This window comes from Danio rerio, chromosome 4 (assembly GCF_052040795.2).
Source record: "Danio rerio strain M-AB ecotype USA chromosome 4, GRCz13ab, whole genome shotgun sequence".
NCBI lineage: Eukaryota > Metazoa > Chordata > Actinopteri > Cypriniformes > Danionidae > Danio > Danio rerio.
The window spans coordinates 78380236-78396841 of record NC_141024.2 but is presented as its reverse complement, the minus strand read 5'-3'; the positions used below and the strand labels follow the sequence as shown (position 1 = coordinate 78396841).

General features: G+C 39.6%; 1 protein-coding gene and 1 non-coding gene across 3 annotated transcripts in view; one reads left to right on the top strand and one right to left on the bottom strand.

The window, feature by feature from the left end:
* Positions 1-16606, bottom strand: part of si:dkey-220a11.5 — a 765979-nt gene that overhangs the window by 77221 nt on the left and 672152 nt on the right. The window lies entirely within an intron of this gene.
* Positions 1-16606, top strand: part of LOC141381532 (uncharacterized) — a 400463-nt gene that overhangs the window by 152155 nt on the left and 231702 nt on the right. The gene's annotated exons all lie outside the window — the stretch shown is intronic.

Here is a 16606-nt window from a genome sequence, read left to right as displayed (position 1 = left end):
GGAGAATCATACTCCTAGACCAGCAAGCCACTATTCAAGAAATATTTTATGTGGCGACACTATCTGCTGACAAATTGGAATTCTTTGAAAGACGTTTTTACGAAAGACATAATGCCCTGTAAAACACAGTACACCTGCAAGGGCTCATCCGGGTATTGAACCGGGGTCCTCTCGCAACCTATGCGAGAATCATACCCATAGACCAATGAGCCACTTAATTGAGAGAATTTCACAAGGCGTCAGATAGTCAGAAATCTTTCTCTAACGAATCAAGGGCACCCTAAGCGAGAATCATACCCCTAGACCACCGAGCCACTGCAAAACAGCAACTTTATATGGCAACACTATCTGCTGACAAACTGGCATTCTCAGAAAAAAGGCCTCTGTGTAAGCCACAACGACCTTACAAAACAGCAGACAACTGTAAGGGCTCAACCGAAATTTGAATCTGGGATTTCTCATTGCATGAACGAAAATCATACGCCTAGACCAGCAAGCCACTGTGCAAAGGAATGTTTTATGTGGCGACACTATCTGCTGACAAACTGGAATTCTTCGAAAGACATTTTAATGAAAGACATAGTGCCCTGTAAAACACATGACACCTGCAGGGGCTCGTTCAGGATTTGAACCCGGGACCTCTCACACCGGAAGTGAGAATCATACCCCTAGACCAACGAGCCACTAAATTGGAACAGTTTCAAATGGCCTCAGAAGCATCAGATAGTCAGAAAACTTTCTCTAACGAATCAAGGGCACCCTAAGTGAGAATCATACCCCTAGACCAACGAGCCACTGCAAAACAGTAACTTTATATGGCAACACTATCTGCTGACGAACTGGCATTCTCAGAAAAAAGGCCTCTGTGTAAGCCACAACGCCCTTACAAAACAGCAGATAACTGTAAGGGCTCAACCGAAATTTGAATCTGGGATTTCTCACGGCATGAACGAGAAGCATACTCCTAGACAACCAAACCACTATGCAAAGGAATGTTTTATGTGCCGACACTATCTGCTGACAAACTGGAATTTTTCGAAAAACGTTTTTATGAAAGCCATAAAGCCCTGTAAAAAGACAGAACAATTGCAAGGGCTCGTCCAGGATTTGAACCCGGGACCTCTCACACCCTAAGCGAGAATCATACCCCTAGACCAACAAGCCTCAAAAGCTTGAATATATCACAAGACATCAGAAGCAACAGATGGTCAGAAATCCTTATCTTACAAACATTGAAGCAGGGCTTTTGCTTCATTTGCACCCAGGACTTCTGCAATGGTTCGTCCAGGCTTTGAAAACGGGACCTCTCGCACCTTATGCGAGAATCAAGCCCGTAGACCAACGAGCAACTGCAAAACAGCCACTTTACATAGCAACACTATCTGCTGACAAACTGGCATTCTCAGAAAAAAGACCTCTGTGTAAGCCACAACGCCCTTACAAAACAAAAGACAACTGTAAGGGTTCACCTGAAATTTGAACCTAGGATTTCTCATGGCATGAACGAGAATCATACTCCTAGACCAGCAAGCCACTATGCAAGAAATATTATATGTGGCGACACTATCTGCTGACAAATTTGAATTCTTTGAAAGTCGTTTTTACGTAAGACATAATGCCCTGTAAAACACAGTACACCTGCAAGGGCTCGAGTGACGTCACTGACGTCACTGTCTCCGTTCGGTCGCCTACTGCGTTTTCTTGAAGTTTGGACTCGCTATTTACTCGCAATTTAAATCTTAATCATAAAATTCTTCCTCATTCGCTAACTATTTTTCTCTCCTACTTAGGGTGAACAAACCCTTAATACATTTATACAAACAAAACTGCTTTAAAACGGTCTGTCCCTCGAGCATCCGCCTGTTGTTTGTAGATTTAGCCTGCTAGCGCCGCTGGTCAGCTAAAGCTACCAACCTCTTTTACCATACACTTTTGACATACTGGCTTTGCTCTTTACCCGGTAAAATGTCGCTTGCGTCTCTGTCCTTGTGTGCAGGAGAAGCATCGATGGAGGCGTTGGAGCTGGAGCTGGAAGAAGTGGAGTCCCATATCCGGGCACTTCTGATGAGGTGGACGCGGCTGCAGGAACAACTGCTTGTTGTGCCTAACGCTAAGGCCGCCTCATCATCTAAGGTACGTGGAAATTACAACCACATCATTCCCTCTACCTCAACCCGCGTCCTTCTCTGTCCAGGCCCAGCACACCCGGGGCGCGGCTCGGCCAGGCGTCGTTCACACCGACACCCGGCTACCACGGCGCCTGGGTGCAGCCGCGTAAGGTGCTTGCCAGATCCTGGGGCAGAACGTCTCCTCCTCCCGTGTTCGAGATCTCCACGGAGAACCGCTTCTCCCCTCTCCGCGAGTCGGGTCCCGATGTGGCCATCATCGGTGACTCGATCGTTCGTCACGTCCGTGCCGCCTCCTCAAAAGGTAATAAAGTACGTACTTTCTGCTTTCCTGGTGCCCGTGTGAGAAATATTTCTACACAGATTCCAACCATCCTGGGTGCTGCCGAGAGCCCTGGTGCCGTTGTCCTCCACGTGGGGACAAACGACACCGGGCTCAGGCAGTCGGAGATCCTGAAGAAGGACTTCAGGAGCCTGATCGAGGCGGTTCGATGCACCTCGCCCGCCACGCAGATCATCGTTTCTGGGCCGCTTCCTACCTACCGCCGAGGAAATGAAAGGTTCAGCAGACTTTTAGCTCTGAATGAATGGCTAATAACATGGTGTAAAGAACAGAAATTGCTCTTTGCTAATAACTGGAATCTTTTCTGGGAGCGTCCTAGGCTCTTCCGTGCTGACGGCCTGCACCCCAGTCGAGCCGGAGCTGAACTCCTGTCGGACAACATCTCCAGATTACTTCGCACCATCTGACTAGCAGGTAAAAATTCACAAAATTCACATTATAGCCACCTAGACTCTTGTTCGTCCCACTTAAACATCAGTAACGCATATCTGGCAAATCCTATAGAGACTGTGTCTCTTCCTCGTATTATTAGATAGAAGAAATAAACGTACTGTGTGCTCCAGAAAAAATCTATTAAGAATCAAACCAGAAAAACCAGTAGAAAGTGAAAATACAAATTTCGTAAGGCTTGGTCTCCTAAACATCAGGGGCCTCATGTACGAAGACTTGCGTGGAAATCTTACTAAAACATTGCGTACGCACAAAGCTGTAAATGTGCGTACGCAGAAAAAAATTCAGATGTATGAAACACTGCGTACGCCGAATCTCACGCATATTCTTTTGTACATCTGAATGAACGTGAAACTGAGCGCAACATGCACGAGCACAAAACCCCTCCCTGCCTCCTCCCCCGTATGAATATGTTAATGACTATGCTAATGGCAAATCCCAACGAAAAAGTAATGGCAAAGCAAGCAAAAAGAGAAACTTTGAACAGAATGTGAATTGGAGGTGCTGCTTTTGGAGGTAGACCGGAGAAAAGCGGTGTTATTTGCAAGTTTGTTCTCCGGAATTAACAACAAAAGAAAAAAATAGAGTGGGAGAGTTTAGCTGATGCGGTCAACACAGTTGGGTCTGAACATCGCACTGAGTGTGTTAAAAAAAAGAAATAGTGTGGTTTATATCTGTAAAATGTTGCAGGACGTTTAACAGTCTCAGTGGCACTACTCGTAAGACGCATGTGATCAAGAATTGATATGTTTGAACATGAACTTGGCTCGAATCCAGCGTCTGATGAACTCTTTCTTGTTTTTTCCCCCGCTACATATCAGATTTTGCCAACTATTTATCACGAGAATGACAAGTAGGAATCATCAATAAGTTCATATCAATAAGCATCATATTTTATTTGCACATTTATTGAATGGAAATGTTTCTGATTCACGCATGCAAATTCATCTTCAGATAGTGTCTTTATAGCAATGTGCGTGTGGTAGATAGCTCAGATTGGGAAAACAGGCGACTGCTGCAAATTGTGCTTTAATGTTTAGCTGGTCAAATGTATGGTATGGAAACCTTATATACCTTATATTCTGAGCGTGAAACCAGGCGTACGCAAAGTTTTTGTGCGTACGCAGCGTTGATACATGAGGCCCCTGGTCACTTGCACCTAAAGCACTTATCATTAATGAAATAATAAAAGAAAACAATCTTAATGCACTCTGTCTCACTAAAACCTGGCTGAAACAAAATGACTATATTAGCTTAAATGAAGCAACTCCTCCAGGATTCTTATATAAACATGAGGCTCGTCAAACTGGTCGTGGTGGTGGAGTTGCATCAATCTTTAGTGATTTCCTTAATATTAATTAGAGAAAAGGACTTATGTTTAGCTCCTTTGAAGTATTATCGCTTAATGTTCAGCTTCCAGATACTATACAAAAACCTATGTTATCTCTCGCTTTAATCACCATATATAGACCCCCAGGACCCTATGTCAATTTTCTAAAATAATTTTCTGATTTTATTTCTGACTTACTAGTCAAAACTGATAAAATGCTAATTGTAGGTGACTTTAACATCCACATAGATGACACTAACGATACATTAGGGCTCGCGTTTATGGATTTAATACACTCACTTGGGATAAAGCAAAACGTTGTGGGTCCAACCCATCGCTTAAAGCATACATTAGATCTAATTCTGTCTTATGGAATCAAGGTTATAGACGTAGACATTATACCACAAAGTGATGATATTACAGATCACTACCTCTTACTATATAAGCTTGTATTTACCTGAAATCAGCAAACCCGCTCCAATACTCCGCCCTAGTAGAACTATTGTTCCGTCAACTAAAGATGAATTTATAAATAACTTACCTGATCTCTCTCTATTTCGTAATGCACCCGCAAACTCAAATGATTTTGATGTAGTAACCAGCAGTATGGATGCCATCTTTACTAGCACACTAAATACTGTGGCACCCATCAAATTAAAAAAGCCTAGAGAGATTAAAACTATACCATGGTATAATAGTCATACTCGTGCGCTCAAAACAGCAACCCGCGCCCTGGAACGTAAATAGAAAAAAACTAATTTAGAGGTCTTTAGAATTGCGTACAAAAACAGTATGTCCAGCTATAGGAGGGCTCTAAAATCTGCCAGGACCGAGCACCTGCGCAAACTGATAGAAGTAATCATAACAATCCTAGATTTTTATTTAACACCATCTCTAAATTAGCAAATAATCGGTCATCCTTGGAACAAACTACTCCACCGCAAATTAGTAGTGATGACTTCATGAATTTTTTCAGTAATAAAATAGAAGGCTTTAGACAGAAAATAGGAGATGCCAAACTTTCTGCACCGGCTTATACTCCAAATCCTGTAAATATTTCATTAAATCATAATAATAACCTACACTACTTCAAAATCATAGAACATGAAGAGTTAGTGAAAATTATAAATAGCTCTAAACCAGCTCTAAACCAGCTACGTGTATGCTGGACTCAATTCCAACAAAATTAAGCCTATTATTAAGAAACCGCAACTAGACACCAACAACTTAGCTAACTATAGGCCTATTTCAAATCTTCCATGTATGTCTAAAATACTAGAAAAAGTTGTTTCCACTCAATTATGCTCTTTTCTGCAGACGAACAATATTTTTGAAGTGTTTCAGTCAGGTTTCAGGGCTCACCACAGTACAGAAACCGCCTTAGTGAAAATAACCAACGATTTACTCTTAGCTGCTGACCGAGGGTGCGTCTCGCTATTAGTTTTACTCGATCTTAGTGCGGCATTTGATACCATTGACCACAATATCCTCATAAATCGCTTAAAGTCTACAGGTGTCCAGGGACAGGCTCTACAATGGTTTAAGTCATACTTAACTGACCGCTACCAGTTTGTAAATCTTAATGGACAGCCTTCACAAATCTGCCCAGTAAAGTATGGGGTGCCTCAAGGATCAGTTTTAGGCCCTTTACTGTTTACAATTTACATGCTACCTCTGGGAGACATTATTAGAAGACATGGGATCAGCTTTCACTGCTATGCAGATGATACTCAATTATATATTTCAACTAAACCTGACGAGACGTCTGAACTTTCTAAACTAACTGAGTGTATCAAAGACATCAAAGACTGGATGACCAACAATTTTCTTCTCTTAAACTCCGACAAAACAGAATTATTACTTATTGGGCCTAAATCTTGCACACAGCAGATCTCGCAACTCAATTTACAATTAGAGGGATACAAAGTTAGTTTTAGCTCTACTATAAAGGATCTGGGTGTCATATTAGACAGCAATCTAACTTTTGAAAATCATATATCCCATGTCACAAAAACTGCCTTCTTTCATCTGAGAAATATCGCTAAATTACGAAATATGCTATCCATCTCAGATGCAGAAAAGCTAGTCCATGCTTTTATGACTTCGAGACTGGATTACTGTAATGCTCTATTTGCTGGCTGCCCGCATCCTCTATTAACAAACTTCAATTAGTACAAAATGCAGCAGCCAGAGTTCTGACCAGGTCTAGAAAATATGATCATATCACCCCAATTTTATCCTCCTTACACTGGCTGCCTGTTAAGTTTCGTATTGAATTTAAAATATTACTTCTCACCTATAAAGCTCTAAATAATCTAGCTCCTGTTTATCTAACCAACCTTCTGTCTCGCTACAAACCAACTCGCTCTTTAAGATCTCAAAATTCAGGGCTTCTGGTAGTACCTCGAATAGCAAAATCAAGTAAAGGAGGTCGAGCCTTCTCTTTCATGGCTCCTACACTCTGGAATAGCCTTCCTGATAACGTCCAAGGCTCAGACACACTCTCCCAGTTCAAAACTAGATTAAAGACCTATCTGTTTAGTAAAGCATACACTCAATGCATCACCTAGCGGGTTCCACACAGGCTTCTGCATCTTGCTTATATACACTATGAACAGCAGCTACGTTAATTATTTTCTTTATTCTCTATTTTCACCTGGGGATACTCATCCCGAGGTCCTCAGATTATGTGGAGTCACTGATTGGATCCAAGACCAGCGACGTGATGATCCCAAGGATTCCATATCCGGGACCAGGCCATATCCTGAGCTGCTGCTGCGCTGATGGTCGTGGGGAGTGGAGAACATGAGTCTGATTCCAGCGACGCTCCAGGGACAGACGAGTCTTCGCTGAGGCCATCTTCCAGCCTAAACCACGGCGAATGAAGCTCTGCACAAGACCAGCGGAGAAATTAAAATGGTCGTGCCCAACTGAGTCTGGTTCTCTCAAGGTTTTTTTTCTTCACTCCCATCAGGTGAAGTTTTTTTTTCCCTCTCCGCTGTCGCCACTGCCTCGCATGGTTCAGGATTGGTAGAGCTACGCATCAATGAATTGGCTCTTCAGTGTTTGAACTCTCAGTAATGATTAAATCACACTGAACTGAGCTAAACTGAACTGAACTGAACTTAAACACTAAAACCTGAACCACACTGTTCCAGTTACTATGACCATTTATGTGAAGCTGCTTTGACACAATCTACATTGTAAAAGCGCTATACAAATAAAGCTGAATTGAATTGAATTGACGATTCACTTATTACTCCAGGGCCGAATAATGTTCTTTTCAGGGTTAACTCTTTTAGTTGCAGCTGGTGAATGAAAGAGGACATGTGTAACTTGGTCCAAAATATTTATTACTTTCCGTGTGGTACAACAAGTAAGTCACCAAAGAGGGAACATCACAGAAAATGGTCTCATTGCGAAAAAAACGCTCCTCTTTTCTCTCTCCCTCTCCCTCCGCTTCACTCACACCCCAAACTGCAGCCCAGTCCTGTTAAAAGACTCGCACATTTTACAACACGTGTAAACATAATGGTTGTTTGTAATCTTATTGTTTGTTATTATCAACGCGTTGCTGGTCATGTGTTGTTGATGTAAGATAGTATTCAGTTTGATCGGAATATTTATATCGATTATAACGAGCTCGCGTGAGAGCTGTCACCGCGCACACACACACACACACACACACTGTAGCACGGGGGAGAGGGGAGTTCAGTCAAAGGGGCTCTTTATATTCTGCTCTGTGTTTGTCATAAAGTCAGCTCAATGCAGGCTTTGTATCAAAATCTGACTCTGATGGCAACTCTGCCTCTACAGTTGAGTTAAACTCTCAGTGGTTTATCAAACTATTCATCGATCATTTTTCCGCGATTGACGGCAAGAATGAGCGCAGAAGCGCTGTCTGATTGACAAGCAGCACCTACATGTGACATGTCAAAACACCAAATAGGATAAATCTGTGCCGTAATTTTCTAAACGTACTAAAACGTATTATCTGTATTTAGCTATTTGCTTGTACGGTGGCTCTAAACTGTCAAAACACCTCTAAAAAGCCTTTTTTTTCAGACATGACATATTTGTAGATGTGTACATCAATGTAACACATTTTATTCATGACCATTTGAGCTGGTTTCAGTCCTTAGCTCTTTAATTTTTATCCTATTTAAGTATATTTAACTTGCTTGTTAAATAAATATAATTTTGTTATTTAAACTATTATTTTTATGCAACAATCAATGTGCATGTTCATTTGCTATAAAAAAAGGAAATAATGTTTTCCATGCAGATTTATGTGAAATGGTGAATATAGGTCTATAATCACCTTGCAATTTCAAAATCATAGCTTTTTTGCTTTAAGTATAGACTATTCAGTTAATAAGAGCAGTTCAATCTTTTATGAAGTTTGCTGTATAAAAATATAACAATTTAAAATATATATAATTATCGGCCTATACATATCGGCTATCGGCCTCCAAGTCTGAAGAATTATCGGTTATCGGTATCGGCCAAAAAATCCATATCGGTGCATCCCTAATTAAAACCAAATAAAAATATTTTATACCATTCTGTCTCCTCCTCAATCTGCTCTGTTTTACTTGGCATCATTTGTTTAATACTTTCTTTTAACTTTGCCATAAATGTATTAAATTCAACACATTTTAAAAACAAATGCATAATACCTTCATTTTCCAGTCCACATATTTTGCATAATGCATTCTCACTGCTTCCAATTTGTGCCAGTTTTGTTTCAGTGAAAATAACATTATGTCTGATGAAATAATCCAACGTTTCAATTTTTGCGTCTAAATATTTCCATTTTAAATTCTTCCAGATTCCCTCTTCGTCTATTTCCACAAATATTTTTTTTTCCAAAATTGTTCTGAAACTGGTCTTTTATGCACTTTGTTTCTGAAACAAATGTAGAAATTTTTGAGAACACATTCTTGAAAATCTTTCTCATTTTCCTTTAAAAACATTTTCACATTATTCCTTCATTCGAATCTATGATTTCAAAACTTTCTGGATCCACACATACAAATGTTGCCATAATTTATCGTCCACCCAAACTAAATAATGAATTTCTAAATGACTTTGCTGCTTTTTAACACATATTACCACCCTCTCACCTGATATTATAGTTTTAGGAGATTTTAATATTCATGTGGATAATTTTAATAACTCCCTTACAAGAGATTTTATATCCTGTCTTGAGAGCTTTGGACTTCAACAGCATGTCAATGTTCCCACACACTCTAAAGGACACACCCTCGACCTCATCTGCTGCTCTGGTGTTTCACCCATTGACCTCTCTGCTGAGGAACTCCCTATAACGGATAATTTTCTCCTCTCATTTAATTTTGCACTCTCTCTTTCTTCCACCAAACCTCTCCGTACTATTTCCTTCCGTAACATAAAACATATTAATTTAGAATCCTTTTTTTGCTAGTATTAACTCTCTTCCTGAAATTACTAACCTTTCATCACCAAATGATTTAGTTTCTCATTACAACACTGGACTTCACTATAAGTCTCTGTAATAAAGTTCACGGCCCTTTGGTCCTTTGCTGGGAAGAAGGAGGCGGAGAACCGACGTAGTTTAAAAATATTTATTAATAACAGGGACGGCAGCTCCTAACGGAGACAATGGGGGGGTTGGCGCCACAGCCCCTGCGAGACCTATATGAGATGGGCCGAGAGAACAGGAGATGAAAAAAAAGGAAAGACAGAGTAGACCAGGAAAGGGGAGAGAGGAAAAAGAAAAAAAAAACTGGGGTTCGGTTCTCCAGACACGCTGCCACTCGGTCCTCCACCAGCTGAGAGATGTGATGACGTGCTGGGAGCCCTGTGGAGGAATCTATCCACCCGTCCGTCTTCTGGCGTCTGGCGGCAGTTCTCCTGGCTGGCTGGCGGCATCTCTGGTCTCCTGCTCCGCTTCCGTGGATGGATGCAGGCTCTGGCATCATGGTGGATTGCGGCAACTCCCCCGGGTTCTGTGGGATGGCTCCCTTCAGCACTTTCCCCTTCGGTGGTGAGCCCTGCGTCTCCTGCTCCTCCCCATGCTGGGAGACGGCAGCAGGCAGATCCTTTCCTCGCCAGCCTCAGGCCGCCCCGGCACTCTGGGCAGACGAACAGGTTTCTCCCCCACTCGGGTTAACTCCCAAACACTCGCCCCTCTCTCAGCGGCAAGGGCATCTGGACAACGCGTCCCTCCTTCTCCCGGGCTTCGGCACCACTGTAATAAAGTTCATGGCCCTTTGGCCGCCAGGAAGAAGGTGGCGGAGAACCGACGCAGTTTTAAAATATTTATTAATAACAGGGACGGCAGTCTCCGTGTCTAAACCAAAACGAACGGACGGCAGCTCCTCACGAAGACTGCCGTCAAACTGAAAGCAAAAGTAAAATATGTCCGGGCCCGGTCCTCTCTCGGCTTCCTCTGCCATAGTTCCTCCTTTTATGGTCCAGAGCTCCTTCCGTGGGATCCGAGGCATTTCCTCTGTCTGTCACCGTTGTGGAGGAGAGTAGAGCCAGTGTATGGGTTAAAGATGAACAATGAGCTGCTGATGTTATTCTGCATGTTTCTCTATTTAAAGACAGCGGCTGATTAGTTGCTGATGCAGTCAGAATGTCTCTGGTGATTCCAGATTTACTTGTATGTGTGCTGTTGTGAAAAATAAGACATTAGAGTTAAACCAAACTTTTTTAATTAACTAAAATAAGTTATCATTATAAGTATGCTTCTAAGCATATTTAGCACATTACTTCATAAACTCATTCAGCAGTTGACCAAGTTGAGGCAGTTGCTTTCAGTGAGCAAAATGAGTTCACTTGAGTATTGTGTAAATCAATGTAGTCCATGTATTTTTACAGCAACATACTGTAAAATAACAGTACATTGCTGGCAACTGCAGCTGCCAGTATTTTACTGTTTTTTAACGGGACAATTTTTAACAGTGTATCTACACCAACTACAGCATTTCTCAGACTTCTTTTTTCACTATGGTGTAATTACAGTGGTGAACATCACATACAACAACAACTGTACTTACTCCTGTAACTTGTTTGCAACAATGAATTTTAAATATCTGCGTCACATATTCATTTAAATAAATGGATCATCATTGTGTGCAGTCATCTTTAGTAAAAGCTGCCTGACCTTTAACTGAATAGGACCGTTTAACATATAAGAAACCCGTTGACAGGTATAGCTGTTCATGCCAATACCAACTTGATAGACTATTACATGAACATATTACATGAACAGGACCTGCCTAACATCTCTTAAGACAAATAAGCATAGTGTCTATAACAATACATGCTTGATTGCCCAGATCAATACAGTCGCTACATCTGAATGGTGCTTTTTCACACATTTTAAAAATAACAACTATTTGTAAGCGAAGTTCTTATCCAATACCAGTTTAATACCTCAAATAATTATACATGTGAGGCATCACAGTGGTGCAGTAGGTAGCACTGATCGCCTCACAGTAAGAAGGTCGTTGGTTTGAGTCTCAGCTGGGTCAGTTGACATTTTTGTTTGTGTGTTCTCCCCATGTTCGCATGAGTTTCCTCCAGCTGCTCTGGTTTCCCCCAAGTCCATAGGAACTGTTGAACCATACAGTGGCTGTTTTTTGCCCCTGTATTCTCTTTATTTGCATTCAGCAGAAACAGTTTTGAAATTAGTAGAGGATGAGTAAATGACAGAATTGTAATTTTTATGTGAACTACCCCTTTAATGCTTATGTAAGTAAAGGTAAATTAAATATTACTACAGATATTGCTAAAGAATGGCAGGAAACGTGGAACACAGATAATAAGAGACAACAATTCATGTGAAAAAAGAAACCCTATATAGGCCTATGAAGTTGTAGAAATAGAAGAGGTCATAATTATGAGGATGAGATTTGGACTCATATTAATAGAAAGTGTTGTAGACATACAAGTCATTATAAAGTGGATTAAAAAAGTTAAGAAAATGTTTAGATTTAAGGTTTGTGAGAGAGAGAGCAGACAAAGTGAAAATCATGGGAGAAATGTATCAATAAGTCATGACTGCAACAGATTGTGGCAAAAAAAGTTAAACAAAAAAGACTTTTATTTTGCCGTGGCGCGTGACGTCATCAGGCGAGCTTGGCGCGGTGGAAGCCGGAAGCAGTTGGCCACGGTCGACAGAGTAATGGCGGCGAATTCAAACAATCAAAATAATCCAAAGAATAGAAATCGAGAAAATAAAGTTGGGAATGGATCAGAGACTCTAAGAGTAGAGAATAGTGGTGAAGAGGAGGAAGAGGATGATATGGATATAGGATGGACACAAATAGAAGGACGATACGGGAAAAAAGCATCTAGGAAAAGGAAAAAAGGTAAGGAGGACGCATCGGAAAGTAGTTCGCTAGCGAGTGAGGAGGAAGGGGTTGGAGAAAAAGCCAAATTAGGATTTAGGATAATATTAAGATTCAAGGAAGAAACGGGAGTTTCAGGAATAAATCCAATGATGTTGACACATGAATTAAAGAAACAAGTAGGTGAAATCGCATTCGCAAAGGTGCTTCAGGATGGTGCGTTAATGATTGTGTGCAAAAACGAAGAACAGAAAAATAAGGCAATGAAAGTAAAAACAGTGGGGAAGAAGGTTGTTACGAGTAGTAAGATCATAGGTCAGAATTCATGGATATTTGGCGTGATAAAAGGAGTTCCTATTGGGGTAACAATGGAGGAATTAAAAAAGAATCTTGATGGAGGTAAAGTCATAGACGCAGTTAGATTGAAGATGAATAGAGAAGGAAGAAGAATGGACAGTCTGTCGGTGCGCATTAAATTTGAAGGAAGAGAAATGCCAGATAAAGTCAGAATGGGATTCATCAGCTACCCAGTTATAGAATACAATGCACCCCCAATGAGATGTTACAACTGTCAGAGGTATGGGCACACAGCAGCTTTATGTAAATCAAAAATAAGATGTGCGCGATGTGGAGGGGAACACGAATTTGGAAAGTGTGAAGAAGGAGTGGAGGTGAAATGTTGCAACTGTGGAGGAGGACATAATGCTGCATATGGAGGTTGTGAGGCAAGAAAAAGGGCAGTGGAAGTTCAGCAGGAAAAAGAAAAAAACAATCTAACTCACGCTGAAGCAGTAAAGATGGTGAGGGAAAAGAGGAAGTCAAATGAAACAGTAAGATTGGATTCAGGTAAGAAAAATGAAGGAGAAGAAAGAATTGGTGAAAGTAGGTCATCAGAGGATTTGGCGTTAGTAAGCAAGAAAAATTTTGTACTCTTCATGGTAGAAGTAATTAACTGCACTGCCCAAACAGAAAGAAGAACAGAAAAGATACAAATAATAATTAAAGCAGCAGAAAGGTATCTGGAAATAAAGGGTCTGAAGAGTGATGATATAAGAAGAAGCCTCAGTTCAGATTTTCAAGAGAGTCAGGAGATAGGAATAGGTTAGTAGGGTTATGTTGAGAATCCTACAATGGAATGCAAGAAGTCTATGTGCTAATGGACAAGAGTTTAAGGGATATTTAAGTAAAATGAAAGAAAAACCTAATGTAATATGTATTCAGGAAACTTGGTTGAACTCAAGGTTAGATTTTGTTTTAAAGGGATATGTAAGTGTAAGAAGGGACAGGGAAGAAGGTATAGGTGGAGGTTGTGTCACGTTTATAAAAGAAGGAATGCCTTATAGAACTTTGGAAAAAGGAGTAAACCTGGAATATATAGTGATAGAAATATGGTATGGAATAAAAGAGTATGTTATAATAAATTTTTATAACCCATGTAAAAAACTAACAATGGATAGTATGGAAGAAATTAAAGGTCTAAATGAAGAAAGGGTTATATGGTGTGGTGATTTTAATGCACATAATACACTATGGGGAGGAATAATAACAGATAGAAATGGTATGGTAATAGAGGAGATTATAGAAAAGAAAAATTTGGTATGCATGAATGATGGAGGATATACACGAATGGATGTAAATGCAAGCAAAGAATCAGCACTTGACCTAACAATTGTGTCAAATTCACTGGGTGGAATTACAGTATGGGAGGTCATAAGGAAATGCTCAATTGGAAGTGACCATTTTCCTATTATTAGTTCAATTATAAATAGTGAGAATAAGAATGTTAATAAAGGTAATTCTGGAAAATGGAAGTATGAGAAAGCTGATTGGGAGAAATTCAAAGAAATAAGTGAAGAAGGGTTGAAAAAATTAAGATGAATGAAGATATTGAAATTGAAAGGTTATATGCAGAGTTAAGTTATGTAATTCGGCATGCAGCAAATGAAATTATTCCAAAGAGTTCAGGAAAAAGAGTAGGGAAAATGGTCCCATGGTGGAATGACCAGTGTACAATAGCAGTAAGAAAAAAAAGGAAGGCATTTAAAATTCTAAAGAGAACACATAACTTGCTAAACTTGATAGAATATAAGAAAGCTCAGGCAGAAACTAGGAAAATAATCAGAGAAAAGAAGAAAGAATATTGGAGATCGTTTTGTAATGAAATTGGGAAAAGTACTCCGGTTGAGGAAGTATGGAATATGATAAGAAAAATGAGTGGTATTAGAAGAGAATATGAATACCCAGTATTAAATGTAGGAAGCAAGAATGTAGTAAATGATAAAGATAAAGCAGAAATGTTTAAAAATGAGTTCTTAAAAGTAAACAGCTCCAATAACTTGACAAATGAAAGTAAGAATATGAGAGAAAGAGTGTTATCCGGGAATTGTAATATAATGGAAAAAAGGACAGTTACCGAAGGTACTAGGATGTCTTGTTCACCTTTTCAGAAATGAAAAGGGCATTAAAATACACCAAGACATCAACTCCAGGACAAGACAATATAAGCTATGTGATGTTAAAAAAGTTAAGTGAAGAGTCACTAAGGAAAATTCTGGAATTTTGTAACAGGGTGTGGGAAGAAGGAAAATTGCCTCTAGAATGGAAGGATTCATTAATTATACCCATAAAAAAAATCAGGTAAAGACCCTAGTAATCCTTTAAGCTATAGACCAATAGCACTAACATCACACATGTGTAAATTAATGGAAAAAAATGATCACTGACAGACTTGGGTATCACTTGGAGAAAAATAACTTTTTCTCCCCTTATCAAAGTGGATTCAGAAGTGGAAGAGGTACAATGGACTCAGTTATTAATTTAGAAACAGACATTAGGAAAGCGTTAACTAATAAGGAAACAGTAGTGGCAGTTTTCTTTGATATTGAGAAAGCATATGATATGCTATGGAAGGAGGGCCTGTTAATTAAGTTGAACCAAATAGGAATAAGTGGTAGACTATTTAATTGGATTAAAGAGTTTTTAATTGAAAGATATATTAGAGTAAAGATTGGGAAAGATGTGTCGAGTAGAGGAATTATTGAAAATGGTACTCCACAAGGCAGTGTTATAAGTCCTTTGTTATTTCTAATTATGATTAATGATGTTTTTTCAAGTTTAGAAAGAAATATCAATAAATCTCTGTTTGCAGATGATGGAGCTCTATGGTTAAGAGGCAGAAATGTGGATCATATAGTTAATAAAATGCAAACAGCATTAATTAAAGTTGAGAACTGGTCAAATAAATGGGGTTTTAAATTTTCAGTGGAAAAAACCAAATATATTTTCTTTACAAACAAAAAAAGTAGTATTGACCTAAAACTGAAAATATATAATATAGAAATAGAACAAGTAAAAATGATCAGGTTTTTAGGTATGTGGTTAGATTCTAGAGCTACATGGAGTAATCACATCAGTAAGATGCAGGAGAAATGCAAAAGAATTTTGAATGTAATGAGATGTATTTCTGGGCGTGAGTGGGGAGCAGATAGACTAGCTTTAAAAACTATTTATGTAACAATGATCAGAGCAATTTTAGATTATGGTTGTGTGGCATACAGTTCAGCAGCAAAGTCACAATTAGAAAAACTTGAAAGAATACAATCCCAAGCTCTTAGAATTTGTTGCGGAGCATATCCTTCCTCTCCAGTTCCAGCTTTGCAGGTGGAGATGGGGGAAATGCCAATTCAACTAAGAAGGAAACAACTGATATTGACATACTGGGCAAGAACAAAAGGCCAAGAGGTTAATCATCCTGTAAAAACACTAATGGAGGTATGTTGGGAATATGGGAAAAAGAAAATTAATAGCTTTAACTGGATTATTGAGGAATTAGTGCAGGAAATGAAATTAAATGAATATAACATTATACCATCAATAGTTCTACCAACAACACCTTTATGGATATTACCACAACCAAAAATAGACCTCAAATTATTGAAAGACAGACAGGAAAAAGGACATGAGTTAACAGAGGGATATCTAACAAGAGAGTATATCGGGACAAAATATGATCAGT